The 22,760-nt window shown below is 43.3% G+C and overlaps 1 protein-coding gene across 2 annotated transcripts in view; it reads right to left on the bottom strand.

The window, feature by feature from the left end:
• Positions 1-22,760, bottom strand: part of RARA (retinoic acid receptor alpha) — a 187,276-nt gene that overhangs the window by 133,899 nt on the left and 30,617 nt on the right. Inside the window, exon 1 of one of the 2 annotated variants that reach the window (XM_063138608.1) lies at positions 20,361-20,570. The exons of the other annotated variant lie outside the window; for it this stretch is intronic. The gene's annotated coding sequence lies outside the window, so the exon portion shown is untranslated. Of the gene's footprint in view, positions 1-20,360; positions 20,571-22,760 lie in introns of those variants that run through there. 2 annotated transcript variants of the gene reach the window in all.

Here is a 22,760-nt window from a genome sequence, read left to right as displayed (position 1 = left end):
ATATCCATCACTGTTACCGGTTTGCAAGTTTGGGAGGTGGGGGTGGGTGGGAGAGACACATAAGCAAAACTGACAGCATCTCTCTCGCCTCTTCCCCGCCCCCTGTGGGAAAAGAGAGGCAGCCTCTCCAAAAAGGAGGGGAAAATGGAGAGTTACATGAGGGGGAGATGAAATGTGCATTTAAAATATTATTTTATTATTATTAAAATTATTATTAGTAGTAGTAGCGGTATCTAATTTCTTGCTGTTTGCCACTGGATGTGTGAGAGTGTGTGTGCACGTTTGTGGGGTAGAGGGTGGGGAGATGGAACCTCCATTCAAACCAGGAGGCTGGGTCTCTCATTTCCTCCTAAGTACACCTACCGCAAGTTTTCTGCTCTGCCACCACAGATTCACTGGGTAGCCTTGGGCTAGTCATTACCCTCATCCCCAAGGTCCGTACCTATGGCCCCTACCCACCCATGCGCTCCTGTAAAAATGGGGACACTTCCCAGGTTTTTCTTCAGCAACCTAAAACAGGACTGGATACAGTTTCTTGGCACAAAAGTTTGATCACCATGATGAGGGGAGTGGAAGGGGCTGGAGAGGCACAAATCACCCACACCTGACTACACCCACCCTACTTTTGAAGTAGATTAAGAGGAGATTGGGCGCAGCTGTTTTATCACTGCTGGAGGATAGGAAAAGGAAAGCGTTCAGCTTCAGACACCTGAACTACAGAGCTCTCTTGACAAGACAGTCTACCCAAGTTCTGTGGAATCTGACAAACAGCAACTTCCCAGGCAGAAGTCTTGGCTTAGTCCTGTTACCAGAGATAGTTTTACCTGGAGATTCTGAGGACTACCTGGGACCTATTTTACACCACAAGTGTGCACTCATTCACTGGTATATGGCCCCTGCTCCAAAGGGTCTGCCCTTGTGACCATTAATATTTATTCATTTAATAAATCAAGTATGCAATCTGGGAATTCACCTGGGCTCTGCACTAACTGGAGAAGCTTGGGTGGCAGCTTAAGTCAGTACACCACCTGAGGCCCTATCTGGGGAGAACAGACCTGACTTCAGATATTCATGCTCTAGTGATATCCAGGTTGGATTTCTTTAATGAACTCTACATGGGACTGCCTTTAAAGACAGTTCAGAAACTTCAGCTGGTACAAAATGCTGATGTATTGATAGCCACTGTTTGGATCATGTGATGCCCATATTGTACCAGCTGCACTCCGCTGCCAATACTTTTCTGGGCGCAATTTAAAGTGCTGGCATTAGCCTTTAAAACCATAAGCAGTTTGGGTCCAGATTACTTGAAGGACTGCCTACGTCCATACTGACCATCCAGGCCCTGCTTGTGTGTCTGCCTGTTAAAACAATTAGGCAAATGGGCACGAGGGAAAGGGGCGTCTTGGTAGTGGCCTCCTGCTTGCGAAACTGTTCCAACTGATGTCTGCCAGGCCCCATCTCTATAAGTGTCATAAAGTGGGCTCTAAAGACTTATTTATTTACCATGGCCTGTAATCAAGTCAGGACTTTATTGGGTACCATAGTGTATATGGCATTATATGGGGTATATGGTTTTAATTGTTAATGTTGATGTTTTATTATTTTTATTGTTGTTCTATTGCATTTTGTGGTTTGGAATTTTGTATGCTGCCTTTGGAGTTTCCCCTAAAAGGTAGCTTTTGAATCTTTTAAATAAATAAATTAAAAATATGGGTCAGGGGGAAAAGTAGTAATATTTCAATTTTAAAAGCACAATGTTTTCAAAGGACTGTGTTTCAGGATTTGTGAAAGAGGAGAAATGTCTTGAAATCCAATGTACGTTTCTAAAAATGAAATGTAAATCTTAGAATGTTCAGGGTCTCCCACATTTTACTTGCTTTTAGCAAAAAAAATTACCAGGCTGAAACAGAGCAGCAAGGACATCTTCCTAGCTACCAAGTCATCACAATGTCATGGAGCCTGGTTTTAGGCTATCAGCCTATGCATATGATTAACACTTTTCAAATGTGCTTCCTAAGCTTGCAGAAATCCCTGCTAAACGCAGCACACTAAACTGCCTTAAGAGCCCAAACGATATTTTGTTGTTGGCAAATTGGCAGACACCAGAAAGATAAATAGCAAAAACTGACCCAATCTGACAACGCAACAAACAAACAAAAACCAGCAAATAAGGACAGAAAAGCACCCTGAGAAACAGCAAGTTTTAGAAATGTATGGGTAATGGCTTTTCTTAATATTAATAGTATTCAACAATAAAACTGGGGGAAGGGGGAAAGCAAAAATCAAAACAGAATGATACCACAGTGCAAAATTTGGGACAATAATGTGCAATTTCAGAGAGAAAAGTCTCTAAATGGCAGAGCAAGAACTTTCCAAGGTAAATTGAGCATTTTGGGGAGGATGTGTCTGAGGTTTTTTTTTGGCTTTCCTCAAAGCACACATTTTGCCCCTCTCTTATAGTACATTCATTCTCATTACTAATTTGGGAGACAATAACTTTCATCTCATTGCTTCTCATCTCCCCATTTATATGGTAGAATAGTATTGCAAAAAAGCTTGCACATGATAAAAAAACACACATCTTGAAATAATTTGGGGGAGGGGGGGTAATAGGAGAATAATTATTTCTTTTGCCGGAATAACCTGCGATCTCACTGTATTCAGAGGTCTTTTACACAAACATTTTAAGATATGGAACTTGAGTAGGAAAGCTACCAAATGGGAACTCTTCTTACTCTGATACTGTTCATGTGAATTGGTGCCCAGTGACAAGATATAGTGCACTGCCTCAGCCAAAGTCAAGGCTGGATATTTTTTGGTTTTTCCCCCAAAGCTTTTTCTCTTTTTGGCACTTTTTCCTGAAAAATTGAACAAAATGAAGAAAAATGGATAATGGAATGTTTTATTTTAGCATGATTCATAAAATATTTAAAACAAGGTGTTCAGATATTTACTTCTCCAAATGATTTCTAAAAACGATGTACAGTATCAGATTATTACAATTTCTGTGCACCAAGGGCAAGTAAGTCCTAGGTTGCAAACTGAGACTGAAATGGATAGTGATAGCTATAGCTCAGAAAATGAGTCTGATTAAATTTCATGCATATTCACCGAATCTTGGTCTCCCCCTTTTTTTTTCTTAGTTCTTTTTATAGGAATGGGTGGTTTATGTCTGATTGACACTGTGTAGTACTAGTGGAGACATAAATAATTTTCTTTGTTACTAATGTTGATGGTTTCTTCTGGGGACGGGGGTTTAAAATTGTTTTTTGCCTGCTCCTCATAAACTGGCAAAACCAAAGAGGCTCCTTACAGTTCCATTGTTCCTTATAGTTCAGGAGCTTGTAGCTCCATTTGTTACCGAAAAGAGTAAAGACGTAAAAAAGTAAATTTAATTTGTAATAATTGTTTGAATACACTGCATTTTTAATATAAAAAATGTAATTTTATGCCAAACCAACTTGTACATAATTACATTTTATGTTCCTAAAGTGACAAGGTGACTTTCAATCTGTAAAAAGTCCTAATATTAATTTTTTTTCTATTTTCCCGAAAAAGTCTGTTTCCCCCCATGAAAAAACCAGGGGGAAAAACTGGGGGGGGGGGTTCCCATGGCTTCAAAATTTCTAGAAATTTAACATCTCTACACCTGTTAACCACTGAAAATCCCAGTCTCCCTAACCACCCTTTGAGCTTTTACCAGGTATTTCGCCATATATGGCACCCTCAAAATGACACCAGTGGCCAGCTTCTTTAACACACAGGCTAAGGCCTCAAGTATGCTGCAGCTTCCAGATCCAACTCATCACATCTTTACCACAATCCCAAAGCTAACTTTGGTGGCTCCACACTGCATCTCATTACGCTATTTGGATCCAACCAAGCGAAGCACTGCCTGGAGACACAAATAGAGACATCTCATCCAGTGGCAGGAAGGAGAGATTTAAAGAGAGAGAGAGAAAACAGCTGGGTGGAGAAATAACCCCCCCTGCTCAAGCCTTCAGCCCTAACTATCATTAGGTTTAAAGTCTTTATCTCCAAGCAAATCTCCCCCAGATTGGGAGATTAACAGGACACTGTTTGCAACCAAGCTGATGAGGTTGAGAGGCAAGGGTGCAGCAGAAATGTTTGTTCTAAAGATACATGTGGAGAAGGCACCCCAGACAGAATATGGAGGGGGAGGATTTTCAGGAGAAAAGAGGTACAACCCTTCCCATCCCAATATTGCTACACCAGTTCTGTGCAAAGACCTGCACACATGCTCTCCTCACCTCAATAGCTAACACAAAACGCTTGTCCTTTTCTCTCTCTCTCTCTCAGGTGAATACACACATGCGCGCGCACACACACACAAAGAGGTAATACCTTCAGCCTCCAGAAACATACAAAACTGAAACACTACCAACCCTCCAGAGGGAAATCCCACTACCACCTTCAAGTCTCTCAAAGTTATACATAGATTTGTGTCTGTTTACAACCTCCCCTACTTGATCCCCCTGCCCCACTCCCAGTTTTGATAGTATTCAAATAGATCACAAATACTTATAGGCTCAGTTCACACAACATTTTTCTCTACTCAGTGGGAAAACTCTACTCAATGGTGGAGTTTGTAGGGGGTACTCACCACACAATATATTCCAACTCCACCGTCGTGTGGGTGTGGCCTCCCATGGAGTAGAGTAAAATTCAACACAGCGTTTGATTGACAGTTCCTCTGCCCCCTCTCTCCTCCCCCAGTCCTCTCCCAATGGTATCCCAGTGGCTCTCCTAGAGTGGCACTCCCTCCTTTCGCTGCTCTTGCCAGGGAACTCTACAGCCACTGGACAACTCCACTCCATTCAACAGGAAACTCCACGGAGCCCTCCAGACAACATGGAACACAACGCTTGTGCAGGAACTCTCCTCTGCACAGCATGCAGATTCAGGATGGAGTTTTCCATCCAGACAACACTTTTTTCAACAGTGGTGTAACAACTCCACAGTAGGGTTGTTACACCACCGTTGAGAAAAGTGTTGTGTGAATTGAGCCACAATGTTCTTTTCTTTTTTAAAAAAAGAGAACACAAGTAAATACTTTTGGTTTCCTTAATTTTCTGAAGACAAATAAGAAGGAACAAAGTAAAATCATGGACCTGGCAATAAATAATCTAGATCAGGGGTCCCCAACCCCAGGGGCCACAGACCAGTACCGGTCCGTGGCCTGTTAGGAACTGGGCCGCACAGGTGAGCTGCTTTCACCCCCCCACACACATACACTAGTGTACCTGGGCGCAGGGCGCCATCTCGCCTGCCCAGCCGAAGTGAAGCCAGGACGCTGGGGTGGGGTGGGGCGGTTTCAGAACGGTGCGCCCAGCTAGAAGCCGCTCTGGGAGAACAACTTCTGGGCGCACCGTTCTGAAGCTGGGATGCTGGAATGGGGGGGTGGGGCTTCCCCAAACCATCCCCTCCACCCACCCACCCTGGTCCATGGAAAAATTGTCTTCCACGAAACCGGTCCCTGGTGCCAAAAAGGTTGGAGACCGCTGATCTAGATGATTATGTTGCCCCAAACTTTTATTAATTAAGACCGATCATGGTTCAATTTTGAGAGAATAATGCAATATATTCTCGACAGTCTGCCTCATGCTCTGACCAACTGCTACCATTTAGGTGGAGTCAAGAAACAATTCCCACCCATTTAGACTTGCTAGTAAGGGTTAGTATTATTTTCATTATTTCGGTTACTCTATTCAGAGGCATGTCACTTGGCTCACTTGATAAGCTGCCTGGATTTATCCAATCTCCTTTTCTTGTTTGGTACCCCTTCCCTTGCAAGCTCTTTCCTTGTGATAAACTGTGAGTCACATTATGTATCTTAATGGTGACAGGGAGTAGTCTTAGGAAAGGAAGTTAGACATGATGGTCTTCTTATTCCATCCCATCAGTTCGACATTCCACATTCTCTTAGGCGTCCCCCAAGTGCGTGAGGAGTAGAGTTTACTCCTTCCTATCTAAAGGTCACACTGGCCAAGTGATGGAAGGGAAAAGGGGGAAGAAAGGCTGCTCAGCTCCATAACCATGTCAAGCTGCATTAGGATACTGAACCTGCATCCCCTGAGGTGAGAAACAACAGCAAGGAAGGGCACCTGTCTGGACTCCTCTGTGCTCCTCTCTTGCCATGCTGGGGGGCAAAGATCTGTCCAAGCAGCTTGCCGTATTTCCATGCTAGCACGCAACTGCCATTTTACAAGAGAAGGTAGAGACAGGGCAACATATCACTCTGAAGGCCATAAAAGGAAAAAAGAAATCCACATTCCTTATATCCTCCAAATTACCAACCATATTCCCAAAATACCTTGGACTAGTTTTCTTAAATTAGCATCAACAGCGATGGGCTCTCTTTTTGGTTTGCAAGACTCCCCCTCACCAAAAGAAGACCTCGTCAAGGAATTTTGCTTTGCTTAGTTCAGTACCATCATGTTAGTTCATCATGTTTTAGTTTAATACCATCAATTTAGAGTCCTTTTTGCTTCTCCAGCCCTGCCATTCACTTATGGCAGTGGAGAAATTCACATGCAAGTCTGGAGAAACCACCATCTTGGAATAAAAATCAGTCCAAAGTCCCTCTTGCATGCCTATAAAATGTTATAGCTTTGCATGTTCATTGAATGAAGACAAGCAGCATCTTTTAGCTGTTATATCAATCATAATATTAGTCTGAAAATGAAACCCTTTCTCCTAGTATTTGCCGTCTTTTCTCTTAGTATTCGGATACTTATGGGTGAAGTGGGAGCTTTAAGGGTGGTCATAATTTACAAGGTAAACTTCAACCAACATTCATAACAACTTCCTGTTCCCTCCCTCTTTAAATACAATTTCCAGAAATTCCTGTCCTACCCTTACCCATCTTATAATAACAGAAATTATCATATGTAATGGGAGGGATTTGTTTCAGGTGAACTAACACGGAATTAGTTAGGTTTTGTGAATGCTCACACATACGTTGGAATTGTTTAACTGTGTGTTCTATTTATTATATTTTATTTAAAATTGCAATTATTATTATTGTTTTGGTTTTTAAAATCCAATTTTTATTTTAGGTTTTTATGTTAGCAACCTTGAGGTTTTTATTTTGAAATGGAAAGGCAGGATACAAATCCTAAAATAAAATAATAATAAGGGACATTAAGAGAAAGGAGAATATATGGCAATGTACCCACACCAGGGAAAGAAAATGGACCCAGTAAAATAATGACTATGGTGAGAATCTATCCATCTCAGACTTCTTTGTACCAATAACACTCAACAAAATACCATAAAGATCTACTGAAAACACCCCAGGAACACCCCAGGAACAACCATCCTTACCAAGTAAGTCACTATCCAATCATCTTAAGTAACCCACCATTGAAAATCTTTGGGCTATCATGGTTAGTATAACATATTCTAAGCCCTTGTTTTAAAATGCTAGGCTATCACAGCATCTTGTGGCAAAGAGTTCTGCAGGCGAATGCATTGTACATTTGTTTGCTTCAGCACACATGCATACTTTCTCAAATGCCAGCCCAATCCAATATACTATTTTCAAAACCAACTTACCTTGAATTTCCATCAGTCACTGACGTGGGTACAACGTACCATAGAAATCTGGTATGACAAATACCTGATTTACACACACACACACACACACACACACCAAAAGAGCAGCCCAATTTTCCCAGGGAAACTCAAGTTCCCTTTTTAAAAGAAAAAACAATCGAGTGACGAGAATCAGCCATCAGTCTTGACGCAATGTTTCCTGATGTCACCCACATGTGCAGTTTCATTCCAGCTAAAGAGGAACATCTATCGGCAGGCTGACAGGGCGACGGGTACAACAGGGAGAGAGAACAGAAACCCAACCTGGCTGTTTCTGCAACTTTTCTACATTCTGTACAGAGGGTGGGGCATACTCAAGGCTGTGTGCCTTCTGTACCAAGAAATGCAAGATTCTGCAGCCAGGAAAGCCAAATTCTGTGCCAAGGAAAGCTTGAATCTGTGTTCTATATTAATGCATACATTTGCTCGATTCTGCAGCACTTACTCTGGCTTTGCGTAGGGGCAATGTGCTGTGCAGGGCACTGAAAACCCATCCCCTATACCTGGAAAACTTATACACCATTCCTTCCAACTTCTGATATTTCTACAAAGACATCTTTGCAGTCTTAAGGGCTAGAAACTTGCTTAGAAAAAGAAAAGGGAGGGGTTTGAGGTTGCTGAATTCTGTGCAATGGTGGAATCCATACAGTTCTAACTGAGCAGCACAGTGATGCCACAAAATCAAAATAGCAAAAAAAGCCAGCCTGCTGGGCAACAGCCACTCCCTTTTGAGCAAACCACACACACTTCGCACACTAAGGCTGCAACCTTATAATCCTATCCACACTTAAGTGGGAGTAAAGTCTCATTGAACTCAATGAGTTGGCTTCTGAGTTAGACGTTCAAGATAGTATTGCAAGAGCGCTAAGTAAATCTTAAACTCTTGGGGGGCCCACCATCCCCTCTCTTCCACTATCACTTAAGGCAGCCTTCCTCAACCTGGGGCGCTCCAGATGTGTTGGACTGCATCTCCCAGAATGCCCCAGCCGGCATTCTGGGAGTTGTAGTCCAACACATCTGGAGCGTCCCAGGTTGAAGAAGGCTGGCTTAAGGTAATACATTAAATCTACCAACTCTTTGTTGGGAGACCCTTTGAACTCTCCCATAATTCTAATATTCAGAATCATCTAAAGCCAATTAACTTCTGGAGTGATAAAAAGAAACGCTTTGTCACATAACACAAAGTTAACTTACAGAAACCACTACTATTACAAGATGTAGCTCTGACCAGCTTCTTAGATGGTTTGATCCATCAATGGCTATTAACAATTATAACTAACAGAAATCTCCAGCAACCAGGGCAGAATGCCTCTCAATGTCTTCCCCAACCTTGTGCCCTCCATTAAGGCAGCCTTCCCCAACCTGGCACCCTCCAGGTGTGTTGGAGTACAACACCCATCATGAACAGGCAGTATGGCAAATTTATTCTGGCATAACCTTTTGTGGGCTATAGCCCACTTTATCAGATGCACAGAGTGTTCCCAAGAGTTTCAGGTGTATGAATAATGAGGTCGGAAGTAAATGAAATGCAGAAAGTACTGACGGTGACAATCAGATTATTAACAGTCTTTAACCACACTATTGAACAGTCTTCTAGGTGCCACAAGACTCTGTTTTTCTTTTTGCTATCGACAAACACAGCTACCCTCTGAACATTGTTCCAAAATGGGACTCTCAATGGATTCTGAAAGAAAGGTGCCTCCCATCCCACAGTCTCTTGCCAATGAATCCTAGAGAGAAATCAATATAGCTGCATATATGCAATCACAAACATCTCACAAACCTAGCTGTAAAACTCCCTGGGGAAACTACGGAGTGGAAACTATATTGCACTTGGTGTGTATCAATCTCCAGGCGAGACTTCTATGCCAAGGACCAAGCAAGGGTGGCACTATGCTGGAAATACTGGAGGGAAGTCTCACAAACTCCAGACTAGAGATGAGATGGAAAAGGAGAAGAGATTCATTCTCAGACCATAACAAATTTGCACACGGATTCCTCATAAACCATATTTTCTCTTCCCGTTTCCTTTTGCCCCTTTTTCTTTTCCTTTTTTTTTTTCTCAACACAGGCAGGAAAGAAGCAGACAAGGTTTGGGAGTAAACCTATTGAAATAAAAATAAAACCAAAACCGAAAACCCCAAAATGTAAAAAGGAGTAAAAATAAAATTTAAAAAAGAATAACCCCCCCCCAAAAAAACCTGTTGTCTTTTGATCAATGAAAGTAGTTAGATTACCTTTCTTAATAAGGTTCACTCCCACACACTATCAAGTAAAATAATCAAACTACATTCCTAGATCAAGTGGCAGGTTTTTTTGTCCATTTAAGTCCCCCCGCCCTTTTTCTCTCTCTTCAACACAGGGGTGGTGGTGGTTATTTTGAAATAAAGTTAAAATACAGGGAACAAAAAGGAAGAAGACCAATAACAATACAAGGTAACTAATTGAAAAAGGAAACCCACCAATTACTCGGCGATTCATTTTTCTTTGGAGCAAAACATTGGACAATTCATACAAATCAATAAATTATTATTTTCGATAACAGTTTTGAGACTTCAGCTCTCCTCCTCCTGTTTGTTATTTGTGTGAATGTGAAAAGTAACGAAACAAATCACACTAGGTACTTTAGCCAGGGTTGTCTGAGGGCAAGTGTCCTACTTCTGTACTTATTTCACACTCTGTGGGCAGGGGAAGACTCCCTTCAGTTCTCAGCTATATTACTGTGGGGATTCCCAAAGTTCATTTTTAGAACATAGAGCAGAGGGGAAGTTATCTTCTCAAGAACTGGGCACTTGGAGTGATGCTTAACATTCTGCTCCAGGAGAAAGGACCATTTGTCTGTCAGGGATGCATTCTGCATGCAAAAAAAACCCCAAAACATCTCTCTCTCTTTTTGGGGATGATGGGAGTGGTAGTCCAACTCATTTTAATGCTGGAGACCCTTGCAATGGCACACATTTGTCCAGGCACAATCTAATCAGGTATATGTAAGCTTATATTATCTCCTACTTTGCAGAGCACAGCTGGTAGCTAAAAGGCACCCCAAAGTCTCCTGTGATGGGACAGGGGACTCTGGGGCACTCTTAGTTCGTGCGTTCTCCTCCTCCACCATCACTTAGAGGGGCTCTCTTAAGCCATGTTGACCAAGTCCACCACCCCACAAACCAGAACAAATCCACAAGTCAAATTCAGCCCTGATCTCTTTTTCACCACACCTCCACTAGTTCATAGTCGTGCGCCACATGCCAAATTAAAGACAGAGCATATTCCTAAACCCAAGCTCAAGGGCATGAGCCAAAGTGTCTGTTATGTCAGGGCAGGCAACGGGTTTTTCTCAACGCTGCCACATGCTAAAAGTGGTGACAAACAACACTGAGCACATTAAGATTCAAACTAGTATAAGAGTTTTATTAGACCCAAAGAGCTGACAGTTGCGACCTGAAGACCTCCTAAAAGGTCCTGGGGGACTGGTAAGATGTAACAAGGCTTCCTGCACCACCAAGGGCCCTTAAAAGAGATATGCAGCAGCACCCTTTTAAACTCCCTCCCTTCTCATTATCCCTGGAAGTGCCAGACAGGTAACCAGCCCAATTAAAGTGACAATGACGTCAGGACTCGGCTATTCTTAGCTTGCCTCTTGTGCAAAAAGTCACAGATGCTGACCTTCAGCCTTAGTTCCCAATGCCAGCCATTTTTCTTTGCCCTCTCTCTCCCCCTTGAGAGGACTCAAGCCAGGAAACTCCAGATATGTCAGAAGTGCTCTGGTTACAGCCCCGACTCCCAGGGACTCAGGAAAACAATGCTTTTTCCCAACTGAAAGAAGGGCGAGTGGGATCCCCATAAGTGACACTGCAAAAAAGAACCCAGGAGTCCTAGTCCCATTCAAAGGGCTCGATAATTCCACCCAAGTCCAGTGCTGTTATTCTCCTACCAACCAGACCTCACTGTTCTCATCCAGATAAGCAGCATCCGAATTCACACATTACTCATCCACTGCCAACTGATAGAAACAAGGAGGAGCAACACAACAAAACCTTCTCCACCAATTCTCTCTCTCTCTCTCTCTCTCTCTCTCTCATGGTTGCACAAGACAGGCCTCATAACAAGGTTTGGATCCCCTGTCTTGGCTATGGCTGACACACTTAGAATTCAGGGTAGAGTTGAGTAGGTTGACTCTGAAAACACTAGCGACTGAATTAGGTGCCAACCTACTTACACTCAGCAGAGGGGGCCAGGCCTTTCTGCTGCTCCTCCTCCTCCTCTTCAGCTGCAGCCCATGGAGATGGCCTGAGGGCACACAACAATATCCTATTTTATTTTTTGCAACCCATCAGCAGACAGCTGCAAAAGTAATCAGTTGTTTTGTTTGTTTTTCAAAAAGGGAAGTAACTGGTTGCTCTCCATGTTGAAATAGTTAATGTAGTTCAAAAACCTCCCAAATCCCCAGTTCTGCAATAGAATCAAGAGAAAGTGAGTTATGTACTTGAGGGAGAGGTATGAGTACAGCAGGAAAGCTTAACAGGCAGCAGAATATTTTGTTTTAGGCCCCAGCAATGGGAGGAGATGGAGGTGGGGAGAGTACGGAAGATATGTGCAAATGTAGGAAGCAGAGTACAACTGGTTTAAAGGACAGCAGAAGTCTGGATTCTTTCCACACCTATGGGAGATCAGTGGCACCAAATGGCTTACACCGTTGGGAGGGCAGGAGGCTGGGACTTTGGAATGGCTTGCCACCATGTAACACAGGTTGCCTCCTCCAGAAAAACAAACAAACCCAAAATAACCTTGAGAGTTCTCAAGTTTTAAAACAAGCACACTAAATGCATCTAGGTCTAGTGCAATGATTATAATTATGAGATCATGTCAAGGATGGTGCTCAGATGCTTAGAAGACCATGCACCAAGGCAAGGAGAGAAAGACGCTGAGAGCAATGCAGAGCTTCCATATATATACACACACACATACACACACACAGCCGGCCCTACCATTAGGCTGACCCAGAACCTCACAGAACTCAAAGTGGCAACCACCATGAGCTCAGAGATAAATTTCAGAGCTTTGAGAACTGCAAAAGCTGCTGTCAGCCAAAATCCATAAACTGCTGGCTCACAGGTTCACTGCTTACAGCCCCCGCCCCCGTGAGAAGAAAGGGCAGTCCCACATAATGTGTGGATAGGGTTTCAATAGATTCCCGTTTTTCATAACATGAAAAGAAGATTGCTCTGAATTGTTGGGGAAATCACATATATAGTTGCCCAAATCTATCTTGAGGGAACTGATGTCATGATGTCTCAGTTCAAGAACCTCTCACACTTGAGGTGGGTGGGAGCTAGATGTAGTTGTGCAAAATAAGTCTTCAGCCATTTGACTGAAGTTCTTCTGCAAAACCCTCCACATAAACAACTAGCATGCCAGGGAAAAGGGTTCAATCCAAGCCTTCTCACTGGTTTACTGCCTGAATGAGAACTAGGTCTCAGACCCTGTGTAAGAGTTTGCACCTTAGACCAGCAAGTCCCTTCTATTTTGTTTTTCCCCCCAAAAGAAGTTGATATAGCGCCTGTCCTCATATTTCATGACAGTGTACAAGACATAAAAATGAGCAATGCAATAAACACATCAACAAAAGTAAAGGCAGCAGATGAAAACTTAAAAACAAACTAGCAACAGCTTGGCTAATAAGATTAAAATGTCTGGGTAACTAAAAAGGATAATTCTGTTGGCATCAGAAACATTTCCTTGGGAAACAATCCATAGCTAAACCATCAGTGCCAACCTCCTCCCCCTCACATACACCTTTGATGCCCACTTTACCTTAGCAGCATAGGAAGCTGCCTTATAATGGCCCTGTTCGATGGTGATGGTGGTGTCTGGCAACAATTTATGGGTTAATTAACCCACGGACCATTAGGATGCCTGTTACACCTGAGCCACTTCTGGTTTCTAGTAACAACCCTCGAATGCTACATTCTAGGGTCGTTACCATGATGTCTAACCTGGTAACCTGGGATTGTTTGTGGGTTAAACAGCCCCGAATTAACCCATGGCCTCCATTACGTCCAAACAGGCAGTCCATCTGGCCCAGTATTATCGACACAGACTGGCAGTGGCTCTCCAGAGTTTCAGGTGGGATTCTTTTCCTCGCCCTACCTGGAGAAGCCGGGGATTGAACCCGGGTTCTTCTGCATGCAAAGCAGATGGTCTACCACTGAGCTAAAGCCCCTTCCCAAGATAGGAAAAGCACATGGAGAAGGACTTCAGCAGATGATATTAAATGCCAGCAGGAGTAGGTGCCTTCTAGGTTAGATTCCCAAACCTGGTGCCTTGCAGATGCGGTGGACTACAACTCACACTATCTCCATCCAGCACGGCTATTAGCCAAGCTGGTTGGGGATGACAGGAACTGTTGTTCACAAAATCTGGAGGGCACCAGGTTAGGGAAGGCTGGGCTGGACCTTCCCAACTATCAAAAGAATTATTCCCCCTTTAAGAAGCCAGTTAGCTGGATAGACACACAGCACATCCTCTACACAACACCTTCCTCAAAGAAAAGCCCCTTCCCACCAGTCCTGCCCCATAGCTTCTTTCTCATGTTCTCTGCCTGCTCCTTCAGTGGGGGCACATGGAATAACTTTACGATCTGCAAATGAACAGGACTGTAGCAGAAGATCTCCCAAGAGATGGTATGGAACAGAGTCCATACTGAGAAGACCCAAAAACGTTGCATCCCATTGTCTTCGTGTGTGGGGTTTGCCCACACAAGCAGTACTGGGACAGCACCATGAAAAAGGGGCAAATCTCTGAATGTGGAACAGTGATTCCTACAGCATATACGGGTCTGCACTTGTGCGCAGACATGAGCAAGTGTGCCTTTTAATTAATGCAGTAATGGCCACATCCCTGGATTTCTGGATTCGGACACACATGTTGGGAAGTAGCAGAATGCAACGGATTTCTAATGCTTTAAAGTCGTATCAGAATAACGCAATACACATAATACAGTGTCATAATCACTCCCACATTACAAAAATAAAACACACACATTCCCAACAGACCCACACACATGTAAACATTAATGTGGTATTCACTAGGCTCTGGCTCACGTGAGCCATCATCAGACAGAGCGCTCTTGACACCACAACTGCCATGTTAGGGTGGACTGGGACATGGGAAATCACACAACTACCACATTTATTTTTTATTTATTAATTACATTTCTATACCACCCAATAGCCAGAGCTCTCTGGGCGGTTCACAAAAATTAAAAACATTCAAAGTATAAAACAACAGTATAAAACCATAATATAAAATACAATATAAAAGCTCAACCAGATAAAAACAGCAGCAATGCAAAATTACAAATTTAAAACACCAAGTTAAAATTTATTTAAAGACTGTTAAAATGCTGGGAGAATAAAAAGGTCTTCACCTGGCATCTAAAAGCATATAATGTAGGTGCCAAGCGAACCTCCTTAGGAAGCTCATTCCACAGCCGGGGTGCCACAGCAGAGAAGGCCCTCCTCCTGGTAGCCACCTGCATGCCTCCACCTCTCCACCTCACCTATCTCATAGTATGAGAATATCAACCTGAGTTCCTTGGAGGATGGGCACGATTTTTAAAAAGAAAAAACATTATTCAATTCAACAAATGCAAACTAGCATGAAGAACTGGAGAAGAGAGGGATGGTGGAGAAAGGCTACATCCAGCAACCTAGCAGCACATGTGCACTGGCCAGTTTGCCCAGGGGTGCTGCAACTTGCAGGCCGTCTCCTGCTGTTCCTACATTTTTCTGGACAGCTGCCTGCAGCAGCCTTCCCAAACTTGCAGCCCTCCAGATGTATTAGACTACAACTCCCAGAATCCCACAGCCAGCATGGCTAGCTGGGGAATGCTAAGAGCTTTCCAACACAGTTGGGGAGCACCAGATTGGGGGAAGGTGGTCTACAGGTTTTAACACTGGTTGCATCACAAGGACAAACCTCATGAACACACACTGGAAGAACACAAGGGAAAAACTGCCTTCACTCTGCTACACCTTTGTTACCCACATGAACAAGAAGGCAAGAGTTAACTATTTTTTTAATCCTTTTATACTTCTAGGGCTGTGAAAAAGGATAACTATAAACCAGACTTGCCAAAAGCCACCGACTGGCCTGTGGCAATAAAAATCACATCTAAGTGACCAGGCATGGAAACTTTATAATGTTATAGAGCACGGGTCAGGAAACCTTTTCCTGTTAAGGTCTGCATTACCTTAGTTGAAAACCCATCAGGGTCTGCCATCCAATGGTGCATGTAGCTACAGCCAAAAGTGGGCAAAATTTTGCCCACTTTGGGCTCTTACCTTTGTTCACTAAACAGTGGGGTGGGGAGGGGAGAGACATTTACGTCTAAGCATTCTACTTCCCCTTCTTGTGCAAAGTTCCTTCTATCAGCTCTGCAGTTAGGGGACAGAGCAGGATAAAAAAAATAAAAAGCAATAATCTGGAGTGGAGCCAGTCAGGAGGCATGGTCCGGGAGCAGTCCAAACTTGGCCTAAAGCCCCAGCCCTGTTGTAGAGGGTCCTCCATCCCCACACCTATTAGGCCATAAATGACTAATACTGGTATGTGTGCACAATCAAGCAAGCAAATATATTTATAGGCTAGGATGTTTTGCAGACCCCTAGGTAATTCTGCTCTAAAATATCCACTTAAGATGCAAAATACCAGATTTAAAAACTGTCACGCCATTAGAAGCCACAATTTAGTGCTTATGATTCGATCCTAGTATCTCCATGTATAGGATCTCAGGTAGCAGACAGGGGAAACTTTCCCCTCCTACACAGAATATCCTGGCTGGAGGATTCTGGGAGTTGTAGTCCAACACATTTGGAGGGCACCAGATTGGGGAAGACTGCTCTACACACTAGGGTGACCATATGAAAAGGAGGACAGGGCTCCTGTATCTTTAACACTTGTATTGAAAAGGGAATTTCAGCAGGTGTGATTTGTATATATGGAAGACCTGGTGAAATTTCCTCTTCATCACAGCAGTTAAAGCTGCAGGAGCTATACTCAAGTGACCAGACTTAAAAGAGGCCAGGGCATCTGCAGCTTTAACTGTTGTGATGAAGAAGAAATATCACCAGGTTCCCCATATATACAAATGACACCTGTTGAAATTTCCTTTTCAATACAACTGTTAAAGATACAGGAGCCCTGAACTCCTTTTCATATGGTCACCCTACTACACACAATTAAACAGATCAGACAAACAGGAAGCATTTCTTCACTTGGCATAAAATTAACTTATTATGGAATTCATTGCCACAAGATGTAACAGCCACTAGTTTACACGTCTTAAAAAAGGGGGGATTACACAAATTCATGGAAGACCACAGATTAGTGGCCAGTGGCCACGAGCCTTCAAGAGGTTTCCAACTTGGTCTGCATTTCTTGCAGAGCCTGAACAGCCCTGTGAGTCTAAAAGCATCCCAGCCACAGCTCTTGTATTTTTATGCCCCACCTGTATGGCTCTCATGATAGTTCAAAAGGAAGCCTCCATATTCAGAGGCAAAACGGAACGTCCATGTTCAGAAACAGCACACTTTCAATCCACAGGCCTTGGGCACAAAGAAGAAGGGCTGCCTCCATCTTGTGCTTCTTGTGAGCGCCCAGAAGTATCCGGCAGGCCACCACTGGAGGCAGATCTTTGTACAGAATCCACAAAGCCATTTTCATATTCTCATGTTCCCTGCATACACTTAGGATGTCATGAACGGAGTACATAGGTGGCAAAATTGAGAGCATTTAATTCAACTGATCCTCCAAGGTCACAGTAGAACACAGAAGGCGCTGGTTTCTTTTACAATCTTAGAAAGGATTATGAGGAAGTAAGCCCCACTGATCTGAAAGACACTTGCTTCCCAACTAGCGATTGCAGCCCTGCATATTCAAGTTTTCCAAATACAGACCCCTGATTTGTAGCCAGAAGGTTATAGCAGGTCAGTTAATCAGCCTAAAGATTCTCATTTAATATGCACTACAGAGCTAAGTTGTTAAATGCTTTATTATGAGCTTCATTGGGCATTTTTATTTCAAAAGCAAGATATAAATGTTTAAATATATAAATTCATAAGATCAGAATTCATTCCTGTCTGGAGAAGAGATCTGTGCAATCCAGAACTTGCTATTTTATTATTTGTTTTTGACATTTATATACCGTTAAAAAGCCATTAAATTAAAGTACAATAATTTAAAACAATTTTTAAAAATCCTACCATACCCGCATAAGATAAAAATGTTATCACGTCAAACTCTTCTGGATCCTATCAAACTGCCAGAAAAGAGATAGAAGACTTTAAAACAACAACTACTGGAAAACATTCATAAAACAGTGTAACAAATGAAGTCCCTAGTTCAAATCTCATCTCAGCCGTAGGCAAGCTGTTCTCACAGTCTCCCATCTGCAAAATGGGTACAATACTGAGATAATGTAGTTGAAGCACTCTCAGCACTCTAAAGCATTACATATCTTTATTAATAATCAAAATACATAAACTATGATTAAGTATGTACGGAGCTGGGTGGGAAGGGGAACACCGCCTTCATAGGACTTAGACTTCTCTACAGCCAACGATGCATTAAAGTTGATGACTAAAAACTAAACAAAGTTGCAAAAGAAAACAAAAAAGGTGCAGACACGCAGACACACCACACACGTTTTCCCCTTTCCTCCTTGATGTCTGAAGTCAGGCCAGCTGACAATTCCTCTCAATGGATGACTACTTCCTTCCGAAAGGATTTACCTTTTCATCAGTGACAGCTAATCACTGGACTGTTCCCTTGTTTTTTCTTTTTTAAAAAGCAACAGCCGACGTCTACATTACCACTGACTACCTCAAGAGAAATGCACTATCCACGCACTGGGCTGCCCTCCCTCTAGCACTTCTTCCTACCCATTTCCACAGCTGTCCTGCAAGATCTTTGTGGGCTCGGGCCACGCACAGTCCCACGTGTCAGCGTCAGACATGCACAAAAATTATTAGCTGAACTGCTGCCAAGTCCAAAAGCAAAGGCACCAAAGGACTGGATATCCCAGCTAGAAGAGCTGGGCACAAAAATGTGAGAGCCACGGCTCCAATTTCACACCCACAAGACTGCTCAGACGCTGCAAAAACACAGACCAAGTTGGAAACGTCCCCTTGAAAGCTCAGCCACGGTCTTGTTTTTCCACCCACGGGTCGACCAACCGCTGACAGCCTGGCAAGGCGGACGCTGCTGGCTCTGCCTTTTATTTTGACTTATATGAGATTCCCCACATAAGAGAGATGCTGCAATCGTGCTGACAGAGGTGGGACAACCAGAGGCATTTCAACAGAATTTTGAATTATTATTTTTTAAAGGGTGAGTAAAGAATCACAAAAAGCCTACAAGAGTGATGAAAAAATATATTACAAACCATCCAATAATATGAAGCTTACTATACAACTGTCTTTTAAAAGCATCGGAATCACCAGCCACACCCACACGTGGCACTGAAAAGACATTAGCCTTTTCTTCAAAGATCTGGAAAGACAGAAAAAAAATGGACCTGCCCATGGATTAGTGGAGAAAGAAGAAAGTGATTCCACACACATGCAGTCTGAACGTTTTATGCATCCTCCTCCCCACAAACACTCAAGTAGGATAAACTTTGCTGCAAATAGATTTACAGGGCAATTCTATGTATGTCTACTCAGAAGTAAGTCCCACTGAGTTCAATAGATCTTGCTTCCAGGTAAGTGTGTGTATAGGACTGCAGCCCTAATGTGCAACTTAATGATGGAGGAAGTCAGGTCAAACATTCAGCCTAAACCTCTGGTGCCTCTTTATAGGGTCTCACCCTATTTACACACAAAAGGTTTCCTCCAGAAAGTAAGGAGGAGAGGCGGAAATGCAAAAAAAAACACCAACAAAAAAAACTTAGGCGGGGGGGGGGGGAATGGGGGTCCCTGGGCAGAAGAATGTTGGATTTTGTAGGGCAAGAGGGAAACCTACTACTTCCAGCTGGCTGGATTAACCCTTGTAAGCAGACGGGGGGGGGGGGGTTGGGGGTGTGGACAGTCCCAAGTGACAGCTGGACAGGACTACTGGAAGCAACAGTTGGTTGTTGTTTTTTTAAGAAGACTCATGGAGAGAAGGGGGAGGTGGAATTGGAATTAAAGAGTTCATTCCCTGCCACCTACCCCAACATTGGCACCCCAATTTTGTTCATCGAAATGCGTCCGCAATTCCAAATTTAGTTAAGCTACCAGTACTTTGCATCAGGAGAATCTTCCTGAAATGTATTTGGGGGAACAGGCAAATACTCCCTTAATTTCAATGTACTTTCTGCAAACGGCTGACAAGAGGATGAGAGATGTCATTTATGAACGAGGGGTACGGGGGGGGGGGGTGGACAGAAAAGAGAAAGACAGGCAATCCTTTCCAAATCAAAACACAACTTTGGAAAGGAAGGTAGTGGAGAGAGAGAGAGACAGAAAGAGGGGAGGAAGAGGAGGAGAAAAGCGGCTGGGGTTTTTGCAGTGTAATCCTAGACTTAGATCGGAATCTAGTAAGAACAAAACAAGACGAAAAGGGGAGACAGACTTTCCCCCTCCTCCAGTAACTTAATACGCAGAATATAAAATAGAATACAATTTCGTCCCTTTTCCGTCCTCCTTCTCTCAAACACACCCAGAGCAAAGTTTGCAAAAGAAAGAGAGGCGGGTATCCGAGCTTACCTGGAAGCAGGTCCCTTTCGTTTGTCTTCTGCTGGGCTTCGAGAGCGTGCACGAAACTCTGCCCTTGCCCACGAGTCACTAAAAAGCAACGCTTTCTCCCACGAAGACCGAAAGACACACACTCACCCTCTCCGCGCGTGGTTCCAGCTTTGTAAAGTCACACAGAACGCCTTGCTAACCCGACTGGGACAGCGAGGAGGAAGGGGAGGAGGGAAGGGAACGTTGTGCTGGCTAGAGCGCGCGCCCCAGCGCGCAGCAGCCATTAGAGCCAGTCATGTGCTTTGGTGAAACTTTACACTGGTGGGGCGGCAGAGGGGTGGGGAGGAGGGGGGGAGGGAGGAGGGGAGGAGGCAGAGGTGGGTCGGGCCACGCCCACCTCTCTTTCCTAGCCAATGGCACTGCCACAAGGGACTTGGGGGAAGACGGGAGGAGAATGGGGAAAGAGCTACCCTCTGTGGTTACAGAAGTCACCCGTTGACGCGTCTGGTTCTGCTGGAGTGGAGGAACTTTCAGTCTACCCTAAACGTGCTCAGAAGGCAGCCACGCTGACGGGCTTCGACGGACTGGCTTTCTTACGACTGCAATGTGTGCCTACTTGAGAGTAAGTCCCATTGGAAGCAATGAGACTTTTTTTCTGAGTAGATGCGCAAAGAATTGCGCTGTTTACTGTTCCAGGTAAATATGCATAGGATTGGGCTGTTATTAAATTTAGGATTGCAGCAGTGTAGCGTTGACTCGGAACTAAACCCTACACTTACTCTTGGGTAAGTGTGCATAAGACTGCAGCTGCAAAGACGGAGATGCAGTAACTTGGAAGGAGGTCTAGAGTTTCTAAAAGGAAGGGTGCTGGGGCTTGAAAGTTGATGTGTTTAATTGACTGGGCCATGAACCAGAAAATCACCAGTTCAAATTTCAGGCCTGCATCTGCAGTATGGGAGATAACACAGCGACACGTTGCCGACCTTACAGGGTTAGTGTAAGAAATATTGACCCTGTTCAGACTACACACCAAGCCACGGGGGGTTAAGCATTTTGAGCTAAACATTATGGCTTAGCATTTTGTGTGAACCATTCCGAACTATGGCCACAGCTAAACCTAAGGTTTATCCTGGGATCATCCAGGGTTCGCCCCTGCCTGAGCACCGGATTCCCTGTGTGTCACCTAGATGAACAGGTTTGACCCCTGGAAGATCCAGGGATAAACCTTAGGTCTAGCTATGGCCTATGTTAGCTATATAACCACGGTTTAAACATGCTCATTAACCATTTGCTACAAAAACATTAGCAGCCTAACTATGGCTTAACATGTTGTCTGAACAGGCCCATTGAGATAATGTACGTGAACCTCTTTGAACAACTATCCCTGCTTCCATACAAGACTATATTGCTAGATCGCCTTGTCTCACTCTCAGAATTCTACAGCGAGTCCAAAGGACAATGACTTCCCCCCCCCAATTTGTAACCCTCCCAAATTTTCTCACCCCTTCTTCAGTCTTACCATTTAAAAAACCCATTGAAGGAAGGACAGAATAGGACCACAATGCCTTTTGGTTGGATGCCTCCCCCATGTCTACTTAGAAGTAAGTTCAATTAGAAGGTACAAATAGGGCGACAGAGCTGGGAGGGACTATGGAAACAAAGAGTGTTGAGAAGTTTATCAGTAAGAATAAAGGAGAATTATTTTAAAATTTTATGGAGGTGGTACCTAACCCCGGTTAGATTGAATAAGATAAATGATCAGCATTCAGCAAATTGTTGGAGAGGTTGTGGGGAAAAGGGAACGTATTTACATATGTGGTGGCAATGCAAATATGTACAAAGATTATGGAAGATGGTGTTTTTAGAAATTGAAGAAATAGTGGGAATGAAAATAGAACAAACACCAAAGATAGCATTGCTGTCACTATTTGAAGATATAAAGTGTGAAAAAGGAACTATAGAGTTGATATCGAGTTTGCTGGTTGCAGCACGATTGATGGTAGCTAGGAACTGGAAGATTCAAGGGGAATATTCTATTGAAGAATGGTATAAAGAGGTATGGGATATAGCCATGAATGATAAATTGACATGTAATATTAAGTGGAGAAAAGGCGTAACTAAAATAAATGAGTTTGAAGGAATCTGGAAACAGTTCCTAATATTTGTGTTTATTAAGGGAAGTGGGAAACCACCAGCAGAAGAAACGATTAGATTTTGGACTCAGGAATGATCCCGAGGTGGGGGGTGCACTTTTATGTTAAGAATGATGATGTTGTAGTATGATAAGGTATATGTAATAGTTTTTCAACATTGTACTCAACATTTATTCAATATGTATGCAGCAGTTGTTTGATGTTTTTCTGTTTTTTTTTTGTTTTCATTATTATTATGGTAATGTTTATGTATGTTTATATAATGTAG

This window comes from Elgaria multicarinata, chromosome 11 (genome assembly GCF_023053635.1).
Source record: "Elgaria multicarinata webbii isolate HBS135686 ecotype San Diego chromosome 11, rElgMul1.1.pri, whole genome shotgun sequence".
Lineage (NCBI taxonomy): Eukaryota > Metazoa > Chordata > Lepidosauria > Squamata > Anguidae > Elgaria > Elgaria multicarinata.
This window is presented reverse-complemented; position numbering and strand designations above follow the sequence as displayed.